Raw genomic sequence first — 8,990 nt, 5'->3', positions numbered from 1 at the left:
TATGCACAATTGAAGCACACAAGCTATGCCATTTGTCTAAGTTCTGACCAACTAATGATCTTCTAAAAGACACATTAAGTGGAACAGATCTCATAACATTCGCAAATGTATCATTTCTCCTTCTGACTATAGCATACAAAGATGGGTATCTATCCTTAAAGGAAAAATTTCCTAACCACTTATCCTCCCATAACCTAACTTGTTCACCATTATTACTTATCCAGGAACTCATGTTTAGAAAGTTACTCTTAACTTTCATCAGATCTGACAAAAAATGGAAATCATATGTTTTTTCTCAACTTGAGTTATTAATTTACTATTAATGCATTTTCTTTTCAAAAGGTCCTCCAGACACCCTGCTCATTTATTAACTTCAATAACCATTTACTTAGTAAACATTGGTTTTGAATTCCCAAATTATGAATACCAAGACCACCCTGATCTTTTGGCTGACAGATAATGTCCCATCTAGTTAGTCTATATTTCTTTTTATGGTCCTCACCTTGCCAGAACAAACATGATCTACAATAATCTATTTTTTGGGATCTTAAAAAAAATATGATAAACATAGTTAAGCTTGATAAAACAAAATTTATCAAAACCAATCTCCCCTAACAGATAAAAGTTTCCCCCTCCAACTACTTAAGTTTTTTTCTCAATGTCACTATGTAATTAATTATGCAGCTATATACGTATGCAAATATGTAATTATGGGGTGTGTGTCTGACCAATCCGAGCCGTTCTAGGGACAATTTTTTCTACCTTCCACGTCAGCAAGCGATCGATTGATCTGGGACATTTTTTTTTAACGCTTAGATGCAGTCGTACCCGTTATTTGCATGGGATTTAAGCATTTATCTATAACTAATATAAATATTTGGATTTTTCCTGTCGTCACAATCCGATTTCGTCCATCACCGTCCGTGCCATGGCGCTCGCGCAAGTGAAACGGATATCCCACATCATCCCAATCCAACCCAAAAACAAAATCTCAATCTCAATCCAAACCCAAATCGAAATCATCACAAAATCATCAAAAGATGATGAGAGGAGATGGAGGGGCGAGCGGGAGCAACAACACCATCATCACATAAAAACCCCAAAATCAATCGTAGCAATGACATCATCATCACATATACAAACAACAAATACACAACCAACAACAATGGCGGATCGGGCCGAGGGGACGTCGGCGGCGTCAGGCAGATCCCCTCGGCCGGATCCGCCAGTGGGTGCCACCAACGTCGTCGTCGCCGCCGCCGCCGCCTGATCCGCCGGATCCGTGGTGGGTGGGAGAAGAAACGGGAAAGGCGGCGCTCACTCTCGTTGTTGAGAAGAGACGTGATAGGGGAGAGGGAGGTGGAGTGCCGGAGAGGGAGAGCGTCGCCGGTTGAGAGGAGCGCGAGGAGAAGGATAGAAGGAAGCCGAGAAGACCGAGAGGAAACGTGCCGTTGTCTCGGCTTCGACGCATGCAGCAGAAAGGGTCGACGCGTGCAGCAGAAAAGCAAAGTAGTAGTAGTATAATCTCAGTTCAATGTATGCCCGTGGGACCCACGTAAAAGTTTTCAAAATTGAGCAGTATCTGCCGTTCTCAATGCAAAGGAATAGGCAATCAAACGAAATCTTCTGTTGTTTGGTCCCTGTTCTCTTTTTTTTCCGACCTTCTTTCCGTTAAATTCAATTTTTTTCTCTAATAGGACATGACTAAATACAACGCTGCTGTAAATTAGAATTAAAAAAATGTGTTCTGTTTTTCTATTTTTAAGGTAAATATAAAGATTTTGCCTTTTGCCTTGCGAGAGAAATCTATATAGTTTTATGTGTGTGGATACTAGGAACAACTAGAAATATATAGCGAAAGGTTTCAATGAAAGAAAAAAAAGGCAGAGTAGGAAAAGGCGTGGAAGGACATGGACTCCTGGCCGTAGAATAGGTCTTTGTGAATAAACCTGGACTCCTGGCCTGCTCCGGACTGACCTGGACTTTGTAGAATGCGTTCTCTCACGCACTTTGTCCCTACCATCGGTGATCGCTTTCCCCGCGGAAAAGAAAAACACATCTGCACAGTGCGGGATTGGATTCTTGATCGACTCGGATCGGGATTGAATGGATCGTGTTAGCTCCCTGCCGCCACTGGCATGCCTCCTGTCGTTCTGCGCAGCGGCGACCGCCACCTTATCGACGCCCTCCCTGGTGGCCAGCTTGTTTGCCAGGAGCACCTCCGCGACACCGCCCACCACGTCCTTGAGTGTTGTGGCCTTATTAATCTTCTCCCTGTCATCATTGGGTGGTGCCTCATATTCGCCTCGACGGCCTGAGCACCGCAGCAACCACACAGCCGGGGATGACCCTGGACAGGAAGAATAGCCCCGTGGCGCTCATCTCGGCACCCTGCACTGCCGCCACATTGGCGGGGTCTATAGGCTTAAATCCCGGGGAAGGTCGCCGATGGTTGTAGTAGTGACATATCAACACTGAGATACATAGCAAATGCAAATTCGTTGAGCTACACCCTCCAAATTTATCACCATAGATGGCTCATCAGTAATGCTCTAGATCAATACGACAATATGGAATTCACACGATTTGCACAACTCATATGTATAAAATTTGGAGATATTTGCGAGATATGTACAAATTCAATATTTTTGTGCACATGTGTTATAAGTACAAACAATCTTACCCATCAATATTTGTTTGATATTTACCCGGTGCAACGCACGGGCATATTTGCTAGTATGGAAAAAAAATTCAAAAACAATTGTTACGTTGATGAGGATGGCACAATTATGTATAGGGACTACCTAGTATCTTTCGACATATTTTTTTTTTCTTAGGTCTCACACGAATTTTCAGTCATAGGATAAAAAACAAAATAACGGACAGGATGTTTCGACACATTTTCTAAATGATATCACTCGGCTTTTATTTCTTACGTGGCAGTGGCAGTGGCAGGTCTGCAATGCACCGATGCATCCACGGAAGATTGTTGGGCTAGGGAACACTTGAGTATTCTATTCAGGCTATTTGCAACACAAATTATCTAAGCGACAATGTTTAGCATATCCTCATTAAATAGAAGACTGGATCTTATTTACAATTCAAAAGTTACACTGTAAATTTAAAAATTACACTGTAAGATACAAAGAAATTACACTATAAGTTTGAAAAATTACAATGTAATTTTTAAGAATTACATTATAGGCTATAAAAAAACACTGTAAAAATTCATAAGTACTCGTATACTGACACGATAGTTAATTCATTGAGAATAAATATAAAAACATGGCAAACAAAAAATAGTATGGCTCTACGAATTAACAGACTAGCTAAGCATCTAACAGCCACAAAAATTTGTGAGGCGTAAGAAAAAATCACGCGACAAAGGAATAACAAAAATCGTTCATATATAGTGATGACCCATTAATGTAAATATCTGAGCCGGGTATTCATGACCCGACCCGGTTTCTAACGACAACTACATGCCCACCGCACGGAGGAGGTTTCAAGGAGATCGAAACGGATTTAGTACAATTAACTAACCCCTTCCAAATTTTGCTCATATATTCTACTCCGACTGGGACTCGCAAATTAAGATCATTGCGCCGTCGGACTCGGGCATCGGCTGCCTACAAATTCGGCCGGGAGGTTGGGAGTTGGGATCTCAGGAGGCAAAGCGATCGATCGGTACAACAATAGCAATTAGAGAAAAAAAAATTTAGAAAGCCCCAGCCATGGACGACGACGGCTCGGCGATGCGGCGCCTCCGCGACCTGCTCGCGCCGCCGGGGGAGAGCGAGCTGGCGCGCATGTACCGGAGGTGCGCCGCCATCGAGGAGCTCCACAGGCGCAAGCGGAGAGGTCCACGAAGGCGCTCAACGACTGGTACGAGCTCAAGGCCGTCCTCCACGCCCAAGGGCTGCGGTGGAGTGCTGCGCCTGCCGCCTCCGGGGAGGAGGGCACGCCGGCGGGATCAATGGCCCAACGACGGCGACGGCAGTTAAAGATTGGGAGTAGCACAGCGGCACATTCAATAATACTACCTCCGTTTCACAATGTAAGATGTATATTGGCAAATGCTAGAAAGTCTTGTAAAACGAAGGGAGTAGTAAATAAATAAAGATATAGGGGAGACAAATTATGGTAACTAGGTGATATCTGCGCGTTGCTGTGGGACTTTATAAAGTCATAAGTAAAATTATGTTATGTGCGTAAAATTGCAGAACAATGATTAAGAATGATGACTGGAGATCCATTCTTCCTGTTACTGAGGAAATTCTTAACTTAGATAAATTGGAGGGCATGCTTAGTATTTGCTATATATAATATACTTCTATATTAACTATATTAAATACAAATGACCACGTGTAGTAATGTAAATCAAATGGAGGTAGCAGGATGTAAATGAAAAGGAGGTAAATCAATAGTAGAGTAGGAGTAGATATTAATTTTAATATTTGTTCCTGGTAAACGAATGGGGATGCATATGGTAAAAAAGAAGGAATTGATATGGGTAAAACTGGTGTAACAAAATGCGAGATAGCCAAACTGGAAAACTAATGCAATTACAATTATGTATGGAGCATGCTTACACATTGAAATACATGTACGAACTGAAATGGTGGTCCTATTTTTGAGAAAAAAAATCAGACCAATTTGCCAAAAGGAAAGAGGAAGATGATGGCTAATATAGCTTGTGCTAGCTAGCTTGTTGGAGTGATTAAAGAAGATGATGGCGTAGAGATGCTTATGATTCCAGCGAGCAAACTGCAGCAACAGAAATGGAACACCACTGGTCCTATATATTGATGCATAGGGATTATGTAAATTTATAGGCAGCATGAGAAAAGGGGGAGTTAGAGCATGCGGCGGCGGTGTCTTCTCCGACGAGCATGTAAATTTATTTGTTTGGGGATGGGAATGGTGGGGAAGAGGAGAGCGGATAGGCACTCAGATTTTCTCCAGGGGGTCAGGGGTAGAGTGGTAATTCAATATCTTCTAAATCATTTTTTCCTTTTTATTTATATATTTCTTTAATTTAATATGGGGGATCCACCTAACTGCCAACCATAGTAGGGGTAAACGGTGCCTTCGTTTAAAAAAAAAAAGGGTAAATTCGCAAACCCTAGAAAGTGAGAGCAAAATGATAATTAAAGTTGAAAGTTGGGGTATAAACATATTTGTCCAAAAAGAAAATGATGACATCCGTTTTCAGAATCAATTGCTGTTGCCACCACCATGGACGGTTGCTCTGTCGTGCAATGCTCGGTGAGAGGATGGCAGCTAATGGGGACTGGATGGGCTGTTCTAGCCGGGTAATTTGGGCCAGGCTTGACTGGCAACTGAGCTATGGAGTGTGGAATTTGGAACGTTCAGATCGAATGGCGTGGAATGTCAGATCGAATGGCTCACCATTTTAGATGACATGGCCTCACGATTTTACAGCTTTACAGTGTTATTGCTCTGAGCGGGTATCAACTAGTATCTAGGAAGAAGTTCCCACAAAAAAATATATATCTAGGAACAAGGATAGACTTTTTCTCTTTTTTTTTTCGGAGCTTGGAGAAAGTCCGAGATGTCTTTTCTCTCTAAATCTTTTTTTACTAGTTTTATATACAGATTTCAAGAAAAAATACTTAAAAATATCTTTCCAATATAATCATAGTAGTATAATTGTAATGCAATTATACTGTGATTACACTAATAACTAATTTGTAATGCACGATAACAACAAATCAAGTATCCCAAAATCAATCAAAAGGGGTTGCATAAAAAATCGATCAAAATTAGTGGACCAGCCGTGCTTTTCTTCAGGTTGTATGAAAAGAACGCCCACTGTATTAACAGCTGGAAACCGGACTGACTAGTAGCAGCACTACGGCAATCAAGGTCGAAACTACGAGTATATCCGTATTCCGTAATGCACCACTACAGCACCGCGACAACATGTCGAGTCAGAGGGCCTGTTTGGTACAGCTCCAACTCCTAAATATAACTCTAGGAGTTGAGTCTGGAGTGAAGTTGTGGAGCTGCCTAAACCCAGCTCCACAACTCTAGTACATTTTGTGAGAGAGCTCCACCCAACTCCACTCCCAGTTTTGGTGGAGCTGAAACTGTTTGGCTGAGCTCCAGCTCCAGGAGGGGTGGAGCTGGAGCTAGAGCTGTGCCAAACAGGCCCAGAGTATCCGTAATGCACCACCCACAGCAATAGATCCGAGTCAGAGTATCATCCCATCCGAGACATATCGCACCACAGCAAGAGTCAGAGTATCATCCACAACAGTACCCAGAGACATCGCACCACAGCAACAGTACCCAAAAAAGTGCGTCTTGCTGATAAAAAAGATGATCCTGAACTCCGTCTTGCTGAAAAAAAAAACTGTAAAACATGAATTCACGTTATCAGAATAAACATTTCAACAATAAACATACATATGATTCCTTTTTGATGATATAGGTACTCTCTCCAAATAGATGTTCTACCTCTGATGCTGCTATTTGCTCTTGCTCACTCAACCGTAGCTTGTCACTTCGTCTTGCTGAAAGAAAACTGCAAAACATGAATTCACATTATCAGATAAACATTTCAACAATAAAAACATGCATATGATTCTATTTTGGATGACATAGATACTCACTTCAAATAGATATTCTACCTCTAATGTTGCTATTTGCTCTTGCTCACTTAACCGTAGCCCGTCAGTGCTCAGACGTGGTAAGTGCCACTGCAAAAGGGAAGCGACAAAGCTGCTTGTTAATTGTGTGTTCTCATGCAAAGATTAAAAGGTTCTCTTACAAATTAAATTAAAACAAAAACTAATGAATTAGTCCAACTTACACATCTCGTTGTAGTACTTGTCAACGAGAATAGCCATCTTTTGGAGCTCCCTCACCAGCGTGAACTCCTCGTGGTCCTGGTACTTGAGGGACGCCTGCATGTCGAGCCTGCGCTGAACCAGCGCCGCGGCCTGCTGCCGGTCAGCGTCTCGAAGCGCCCCGTTGGTCTCAACAATGGACTGCTCAAGTCCTGCTTGGTGAGCTCGGCACTCTGCAAGCTGGGTATCCATATCGTCTCGCTTCCGCAAGACTCCCTTGACAGCCTGCCATTAAATGAAAAGAGAACAAATAGAAAACAATATGTTATGACCAGTAATCTTGGAAGATCGCAGCAAAGTATAAGTAAGACTTCATAATATACAAAGCCACAAGAGCAAGTAATTTAACATGTTAACGCCTTATAAAATCACTAAGTCAAGATCATTTGGTTGAGCTCTAACTAGATTAGAAAGACTGCTATGCGGATGTTAGGGTTAGGGTTTGGGCGCTGCCCGGGCGACCGTGGTACGGCGGCGGTCTCGCACATTGTGCAATGGATTTGGATGGGGATTGTCTCCGATCCACTCTTGAGTCTACAAGGTATACGCCTGCTGTTGGCAACGGTGTTGGATGGTTCGATTCTGTCGTTTCTCTTGATTCTGCCCTAGAAGTCTAGATGGAATTCTATCGTCAGGCCAAGAAACTATGTTCCCTGTTTAGTAAGTTGCGTTCAAATGATGGAATTTCCATCAGGGTTCCCTGTATCATATTCGGTGGCCTACATCGTTTGGAAAATCAGGGAGATAATAGGAAGTCTGATCTGTATTGGAATTCCTGGGCAGATTTCGTGGGAACCGGACTCAGGTTTTCATCGGTGTAAAACGGAGGGCTTGGTGTGGCCAAAGGTACGATTCAGGAAGTCTCCCAAGTTTGGATCATCAATCTGCAATCTAGGTTTCGAGCTCTACGTTTCGCCAAGGTACCTCATGGCGGCTGCCGATGGTGGGGGTGATAAAGGGATCATTGTTGAGATGGTTTCCCACCCGAAGCCAATCGGAAGCGGTGAGGGTGCCTTGGAGATCTTAGGGCGGGAGTTAAGGGTGGAGGGTATGGCGGAGGAAGGAGGATCTATCCAAAGACCGAACAAGACATCGACATACAAGAAGAGATCGAAGGAGAGCCCGAATATCAATCCATCGCAGGGACCGACAACCTTTACAGAGGGAGTGGTTGATGATGAAGAGGAGGATGCTCTATGTGTGAATCTGGAGGAGGTGGTGAAGATAGCAGGTCGTTACGATCTTAGCGAGATTCTACTCGTTAAGGATTCCAAACCAAGTAGCTCTCTTTGATGATATGCGTAGGGCTTGAAGATTGAGGTCGGACATTAGCTATAAATCGCTGCGGGATAGCATGTTCATCGTAACTTTCATGGCAGAGGGATATTATGAATTTGTCTTGCAAGGGGGCCGTGGATACATAGAGGGGATGCTCTACTGGTAGCACACTTTGACGGTTTTACAAGTCCGTCAGAAGTTCCTCTTGATGTGGTGCCGATTTGGGTGAGAATTTATGATTTACCCTTGGCATTGATGACGAAGGCTCAAGGTGAATTGTTCGGGAACAAGCTGGGTAAAGTTCACGAGGTGGATGTCGAGGAGGATGGCCAGAACTTACATGATCTCTTTCGAATTCGAGTGGATTTATCTGTCAAGCATCCTCTGAAATCACAGATTGCCATTGAAGTCTCTGTCCAAGGTAAGGAGGTGTTGCACAGATATGAACTTCGGTATGAACGGGTGCCGCACTTTTGCTTCATCTGCGGTTTTATTGACCACTGAGATAAAGATTGTGATAGAAGGATATCGAACGTCGATCAACCTTTTCAGTTTTCAGCTGAGTTAAGATGTTCTCCCTTGAAACCTTTTGAGAGGAAAATCAGCAAGGTAAAGGCGGGTCAGTCTTCTGGTGTAGCTCGTAATCTGTCTTTTCGGGAAGCAGGCAGTGCGAGCTCTTCTTTTGTGAGGAAGAAAAAATGTGATTGGTGGAACGAGGAGGTGCTACCAAGGGTAGATGCATATGATGGTTTTGAATTCAGGGAAAAGGAGGGAGACCACAAGATTGATGATCAATTGGCGGATCAAGCAGGGAAGCTATCCGTGACAGAGGAGGAA

The 8,990-nt window shown here is 43.1% G+C and overlaps 1 non-coding gene across 1 annotated transcript; it reads right to left on the bottom strand.

Moving 5' to 3' along the window:
- Positions 1-6,311: 6,311 nt before the first annotated feature.
- LOC107281192 (uncharacterized) lies at positions 6,312-6,725 on the bottom strand. Its single transcript, XR_010741801.1, has 3 exons — positions 6,639-6,725; positions 6,484-6,550; positions 6,312-6,366 (listed from the first exon to the last, which is right to left on the bottom strand). It is a non-coding gene; the product is annotated as an uncharacterized protein (transcript).
- Positions 6,726-8,990: the final 2,265 nt, after the last annotated feature.

The sequence above is a fragment of the Oryza sativa genome, chromosome 6, assembly GCF_034140825.1.
Source record: "Oryza sativa Japonica Group chromosome 6, ASM3414082v1".
In the NCBI taxonomy this organism is placed as follows: Eukaryota; Viridiplantae; Streptophyta; class Magnoliopsida; order Poales; family Poaceae; genus Oryza; species Oryza sativa.
This window is presented reverse-complemented; position numbering and strand designations above follow the sequence as displayed.